General features: G+C 34.7%; 2 non-coding genes across 2 annotated transcripts; one reads left to right on the forward strand and one right to left on the reverse strand.

Annotated features, from left to right (window-relative positions):
- Positions 1-375: 375 nt before the first annotated feature.
- LOC144317969 (U6 spliceosomal RNA) lies at positions 376-482 on the reverse strand. The gene has a single exon (XR_013383832.1). It is a non-coding gene; the product is annotated as a U6 spliceosomal RNA (small nuclear RNA).
- A 3,023-nt stretch (positions 483-3,505) lies between these two features.
- LOC144317976 (U6 spliceosomal RNA) lies at positions 3,506-3,608 on the forward strand. The gene has a single exon (XR_013383839.1). It is a non-coding gene; the product is annotated as a U6 spliceosomal RNA (small nuclear RNA).
- The last annotated feature ends 3,943 nt before the right edge of the window (positions 3,609-7,551 follow it).

Genomic DNA, 7,551 nt, shown 5'->3' on the forward strand with positions numbered 1-7,551 from the left:
AGAAAGAAAGAAAGAAAGAAAGAAAGAAAGAAAGAAAGAGAAAAGAAAGAAAGAAAGAGAAAGAAAGAAAGAAAGAAAGAAAGAAAGAAAGAAAGAAAGAAAGAAAGAAAGAGAAAAGAAAGAAAGAAAGAAAGAAAGAAAGAAAGAAAGAAAGAAAGAAAGAAAGAAAGAAAAAGAGAAAGAAAGAGGAAAGAAAAAGAATCAGATGTTCAACCGAGCCACTTTGGCACTCCCCCATGTGCTTCTTTTTAAAGCCCTTCTGTATCTGTGATATCTCTCCTTTCTCCTTTAATTTGTTCCTCTGTAAATTGGGAGTAATGACGTATGTACCTCATATGGTCATTGTGAAGAATGAATTCATACATTTATTTATTTTTAAATATGGAACGCTTTATGAATTTGCGTGTCATCCTTGCGCAGTGGCCATACTAATCTTCTCTGTATCGTTCCAATTTTAGTATATGTGCTGCCGAAGCGAGCACGAATTCATACATTTAAAGAGATTTATGTATAAAAACTTATGAAAAACTCTCATTTATATAAAGGAGATAATAATCTTCATTATTTATTCTCCATTTCATTTCTCTTATTCTCATTTTATTGTATCAGATATCTCATTATTTATTCCTTGATCAGACTCAAGAGTTTATCTTTTAAAAAACCATTTGTGATGTTTTTTGTGACAGGAAATGGCAGTATGGAGGGAGTTCTAGTTCATTAATTTTTATCTTTCTTAATTTCCTCTTCTAATTTTTTGGGGAAAAAAGTATTCTGTTCCTAATTTTTTTTAAGATTTTATTTTTTAAGTAATCTCCACACCCAACATGGGGCTCAAATTCACAACCCTGGGGCAGCCCGGGTGGCTCAGCGGTTTAGCACCGCCTTCAGTCCAGGTGGTGATCCTGGAGACCCGGGATCGAGTCCCATGTCTGGCTTCCTACATGAAGCCTGCTTCTTTCTCCCTCTGCCTGTGTCTCTGCCTCTCTCTCTCTGTGTGTGTCTTGAATGAATGAATGAATGAATGAATGAATGAATAAAATCTTTAAAAAAAAAAATTCACAACCCTGGGATCAAAAGTCTCATGCTATTCTGACTAAGCCAGATAGTTCCTGTTCCTGTCTTAAATGTGAGCTTTTATTTCCTTTCTTTTTCTTTTTTGGACTTAATAAAGGTGTTTAAGTCTATAAACTTCCTTTAGTTATAGCTTTGACTAAGTCTTAGCATTATTAGGTATAGTGAAGTAATGAGTCGGCCAATTAAAGAAATAAATATTTAGTAATACTATAATTTAACATGACAAGCTATTTGTTCTACTATGAAAAGGATTTTTAATAAATGATTTTAGTAAATGGTGCTGGCACAAATAAAATTCTCAAGAATATAACATGTTTCTCTTGTATTATGCATAGATAAATCCCATAGTTTTATTAGTTTTTTTAAAAAATCTTGTGAGAAACATATAATTATGTATTATCATTTGTCAAGATGGGAATTGTTATCCAAGATTGAAAACTCACAAGATGCATAAAAATAAAAATTTTGTTAATGAAAAATACCAAGTATATAGACAATAATTATGAAAAGATACACATATAATGACAATGTAATATGCAAAAGGCTTAAGTATTAACAGAGAAAGAAAAAGATTACTACTACTCTAATGGAAAAGTGGACAAATGATAGGCAAGGCCATCCCAAAAAAAAAAAAAAAAAAAAAAAACCCCTCAAATTTAAAGTACAGATTAGGGAAGTACAAATCAAAGTAATAATGAAAACAGCTTGGGATGCCTGGGTGGCTCAGTGGTTGAGCATCTGCCTTCGGCTCAGGATGTGATCCCAGATCGAGTCCCACAATGGGCTCCCTGCATGGAGCCTGCTTCTCCCTCTGCCTATGTCTCCTCTCTCTCTCTGTGTGTCTCTCATGAATAAATAAATAAATTCGTAAAAAAGAAAACAGCTTTATATGCACAAGACTTACAAAATTAAAGAGAGCTATGATACCTATTGCTGTTGGGGATGCAGAAAAAAAAATTGTATTTTAATAAACTGCTGGAGGAAATGTAAATTCTTACATGCCTTTAGGAAATAAGCTGGTATCTATAAAAATTAAAAATACATATTATCTTGATCCAGCAGTCCCTGGGAATAAATTCCAGAGAAATAAAACTACCAGTATATAAAGAAATAAAAACAGAAAAACATGTTACATGCTCACAGTTGCAAAAAATTGGAAACAAAAGTGAATGCCTATTAGTAGTGTGATAGTCACTAAAACTGCTAAAAGAATATTTGTCTTATTCTGGAAATATGGTAAGAGTGAACTTCTTTGTTCCTTTTGAAATTCGGATTGTCACCTAACTGGTTTAGGCCAGTGCAGTGCGAGTGAAGTGATGTGCCACTTTTGGGTAGAAGTTTTAAGTCTCTGCTGCTCACCGGGTTCTCGTCCCTCTCTGTGGTAGCCATTGAAACCTTTATCAGTCTAGAGCTTCATCAGCCTAGTAACTGAGTAACTAATGAGCAGAACTCCCCTGCCTTCCTCATTTAGACATGGAGTATGACCAAAGAAGGAACTTTTTCGGGAGGGTAAGCTGCTGAGATCTTGGAATCATTACTATAGCACTAACAAAGCATATCAGGACCAAAAGAATAAGGGGATAGATAAATAATGGTCCATCATATAATTGACTCTGACTTTGATTATACTAGGTAGCTTGGATAGATTTTAATAAGATTGGGATGCCTGGTGGCTGAGCGGTTGGGTATCTGCCTTCAGCTCAGGGCATGATCCTAGAATGCCTGGATCAAGTCCTGTATCAGGCTCATTGCATGGAGACTGCTTCTCCCTCTGCCTATTATGTCTCTGCCTCTCTGTCTCTGTCTCTCATGAATAAATAAAATCTTTAAAAAAATTTTCATAAGATATTGCTGACACAAAAGAAAGATACTGAAAAGTGTTTATATTATTATCCCAGTTTTTATAAGGAAACGATACATCTTTATACATATATTACTATATGTAGAGATTAAATGAATATGGGGAATAATATGAAAGCATACAAAGTTGTTGAAATAGGTCATAAAAGAAAGATAAATCCAGACTATAGTAAAGAAGAGGAAAGCTATGTGGTGTGATCACATGCCTCTGTTATTCACATTTAATTATAAATAAAGTATTACTGAATAGATATGATCAAGTAATTTCACAAAGTATTTCATTGACTCCAAGATGCTTTGATGCTTGGAGCTTTCTCAGTCTTACCTGCATCAAGAGTTTTTCACACACCTGACTGAAAATACTATCAAGAAGAAATACATCAAAAGTGTGGTCTTGCCAGGAACTTGGAAATGCAAATTTACAGGCCCCACTGAAAACAATCCTGAATCAGAAACTGAGGATGGGGCCCAGTAAATGTCTTTTATCAAGACTTTTAGGTGATTCTGATGCAAATTTGCCCCTTGCTTGATAAAATGTAGCTTTAATTCAGAGGTAAAAATGTTTTTTAGTGCTTGCTTCAGCACACATATACTAAAATTGGAACGATACAAAGAAGATTAGCATGGCCCCTGTGCAAGGAAGACATGCAAATTTGTGAGCGTTCCATATTTTGGGGACGCCTGGGTGGCGCAGTGGTTGAGCATCTGCCTTTGGTCTCCCAGGATTGAGTCCCGCATCATGCTGCCTGCATGGAGCCTGCTTCTCCCTCTGCCTGTGTCTGCCCCTCTCTCTGTCTCTCATGAATAAATACAATCTTTTTTTTTTTTTAAATCACATTTTAGAAATAATGTAAATCATTTTAACACACCATTCTCTTTGCTAATTCCATTTGGCAAATGCTTTTCTTACTTTGAATATAAATTCCCAATGATCAGATCTGATTGGCTTTGTTTTTCTAGCTCATACCACTATAAACTAACTTTCCTTGTGATTAGTTGTCCACCTTAAACCCAAATTAGCTGAGACAGAAGGAAATGGATTGAAGAGAGCTAGTGATACAAAACACAGCTACGTTACAGGTGCTTTGGGCAGTTTCTCTAAGAAATATGTTTGGAAATGTTAGGCAATAATTGACCTAGTAAAACTGTTTTAATTTTACATTGATAGTTTTCCTGTTAAGACAATGGAATACTGATATTTTATGCTAATTTTACTTTTTATTATGTTTATATTTTTTAAAATGTAACACTTTGGTTTTAAGTTTTTTTAATGATTTTTTCTTTGGTAGTTTCATATGCTTTGTAAATAATTTTGTTTTTAAAATCTATTTTATAATCGGGCAGCCCCGGTGGCACAGCGGTTTAGCGCCGCCTTCAGCCCAGGGCCTGATCCTGGAGACCCGGGATTGAGAGGCTCCCTGCATGGAGCCTGCTTCTCCTTATACCTGTTCTCTCTGCGCCCCCACCCCGTCTGTCGTGAATAAATAAAAAAAATCTTTAAAATAAAATCTATTTTGTCAATAATGGCTCCAGCTCATCATTTTATGCCCGTTTTTCAGTTGTATATTACATTTACATTTAAGTATTTCTTTCAACTTTGCAATTTAAACATTACTAAATTAGGTTTCTTTTCCATTTTTTTCAAGTAGGCTCTATGCCTAACATGAGGCTTGAACTCAAGACACTGAGATCAAGAGTCACACACTCAACCGAACCAGCCAGGCACCTCTATATTTAAGTATTTTTGATAATTATTTGTTCATAAAGAAAACCATAGTTTTGACTGGAACAAAGGAAATTCTTTCCTGTTCTTGTTGTATGTTTTTTTCTTTTTAAGTAGCTCCACTCAACATGGGCCTCAAACTCATAACCCTGAGATCAAGACTTGCATGCCCCACTGAGAGAGCAAGGCACCTCTTGTTGCATGTTTCTAAAGGAGCATTTCATATGAAATTTCCAAATAATGTCTGATTATTTTAGCATTCTTATGATCTCAGACTTAATTATATCCTACATCCTAGCTATAGTAATTCATAATTACTATAGTACATGCTTGCACTTATTCTTGGCCCCCTTTAACACTTTCATTGCCACCATTGGGATCTTGTCAACATTTATAGTTGATCATGTTATTCCTTTGCTTAAATTGCTTCAGTGACTTTTTTAGTGAACATGTCTTCAAGGCTCTGCATGATCAGGTCCCAGCCTATCTTCCACCTTACTCTTACCTCCAGTAATACAGGCCTTCTTTAATTTTATTTTTTTAATTATGAAAATGCTTAAACATATCAAAAAATAAGCTCTATGATCCCCATGCAACAATTTCCAGTAAAGATTTAGCCACATTTCATTTCTAAGAAAACACAAACATCTTATTTTCATCTTCTTTTATTTAGCCAGGCTAACTTAGCTCTTAGGGTAAGATGGTATGTCCAAAGCCCAGCCTTGCTGGGGAAACTATTTCTTTGGACCTCAGTTGATTCCTCTGTAAATTGGGAGTAGTAATAGTACATACCTCATCTGGTCATTGTGAAGAATGAGTACCTACATTTAAAGAGCTGAGAACTCTGGCATATATAGCAGGCGCTTAATAAATGAGGTCATTGTTATTTAGAAGTCATACATCTCTATAACTCAGGGTCTTTCCTCAGCCTACAAGTACTAGTCTTCACTTGCCCTCTCAGACTTTGTTCAGTTTGTCTACCAATAATTTAAATTCCCATTTTCAGGGAAGACTTGTCTAATCTCCCCAAATGAGGCTATATTGTCTTAATATGCTTTATGCTTTTCCTGCATGACACTTATTTGAAATTATTAATTTGTGAGGCTGATTAACAAATGTCTTTCCATTATACTGGAAGGAAGCTCCATGAGGGGAAAAGATGGTAGAAGATGGTATCTGTTTGGCTTCCTCTTTTAAAGCCTCAACATAGTATAAAGTAGGTACTCAAAAGACATTTATTCAACATTTAAAGATCAGTTTTTCTAATTTGTTTTGGATCAAATTCTCTATCAGTATGTTTACTGCCAATTAGAATAAATGTAGTAAGTTTTATAACAGGCTTAAACAACTTGTTTCCAGCTATTTGAGTTATTAAAAATATTGAAAGTATATTTAAAAAGAATACTTTTTTTGCACACATTTCTAAAGGAAATAAAATGCTTCTAGGTATAAAGTTTGCTGCTGCAGTTTAATTCTAAAGTAAATGATGGAGTAGAAGTCACAGGAGGTGTAAGCTACCAGTTAAATGGTTCAGATATAAACAGAAGTTAAGATCTTCAGATAATCTTTCAATTTACTTTTCTATTTTTTTAAGTTTAAGTATTCTCTACACCCAATGAGGAACTCAAACTCACAACCTTGAGATTAAGAGTCACATGCTCTTCCAACTGAGACAGCCAGGTACCCCCCCTTCACTTTCATATTTTTACAGTTTTTACCTGTGAGTTTAGGGGACTTGATGATCTTACAAAAGATCATCAAAATCTGTTTTCCTAATAAAATGTGTATACAAGAACTAAATTTGTATTTTTTTCATTACAATGATAGAAAAATGCTTCTCATGAAACTTCATTTTCCCAAGACACTAGTCACCTATTTTCAAGTTTCCAGATCATATATCCAATTATCAGTAAAATATAAAAAAACTAACCTAAGTTTCAAAAGCCCCTTGTCTTAAAGTTCAGTTCACAGAAACCTCAAATAATTAAACTCTGTCTTTGGTGGGTAGTATTTATAAATAAGTTTGGAGAACCAGTCCAGGAGAGAAAAGACATGGCCAAATTCTATTATCTAGCATGCTGTGTTCTGGATCTTCCTCTTTTGTGTAATCATTTTGCAGATTAGCATATTAAAAGCTCCAGGAAATGTGTTCAACTGCTTTCCAAACTTATTTGATGATGTAACTTAGAACTATGCCTCAAAACCAGAGTTATCAAGCACAATTCTGAGAATTGCTAGTCTGGCTGAACTAGTTAACTAATCCAGAATCCTATTAAAAATATAGAACCTTGGGGAGGTCTGGGTGGTTCAGTGCATGAGTGTCTGCCTTTGGCCCAGGGTGTGATCCTGGAATCCTGGATCAAGCTCCCTGCATGAAGCCTGCTTCTCTGTGTCTCTCATGAATAAATAAAATCTTAAAAATAAAAAAATAGAACCTTTATTATAGCAGTCCCATAACTCCTGGTGACCATTAACAGTTCACAAGCCAGCCACTTAGTAAATTCATTTTAGAATCTTATTAAGAGTTGATGTGTTTTATCTTAAAATTTGCAGAATCTACTTACTTTCTTTTGAAAAAATGAGGTATCTGCCAGTCTCTAGACTTTGAGTAACTTAGTAATTTCCTTTATAATTCTTCAAGATTTAGTAACAGGAATTTAACAACCTCACTGAATCAAGTTCTTAATGAGAATTGGCAGAGAGGGGTTAAAGTGGTATCTGAAAGCATTTGAGAGCAGAAAATGCAGACAACCCTTATTACCGTTAGGGCCAGCAATTTGAAAGCTGTCAGGAATATATATTGTAAAAAAATCCTTTTAAATCAGTGGTTTGCATACTAGAATTATTCAAGGAATTATCTGAAAATATATGGCACTACTGGGGTTTAAGGTACA

The sequence above is a fragment of the Canis aureus genome, chromosome 7 (assembly GCF_053574225.1).
Source record: "Canis aureus isolate CA01 chromosome 7, VMU_Caureus_v.1.0, whole genome shotgun sequence".
Taxonomy (NCBI): Eukaryota; Metazoa; Chordata; class Mammalia; order Carnivora; family Canidae; genus Canis; species Canis aureus.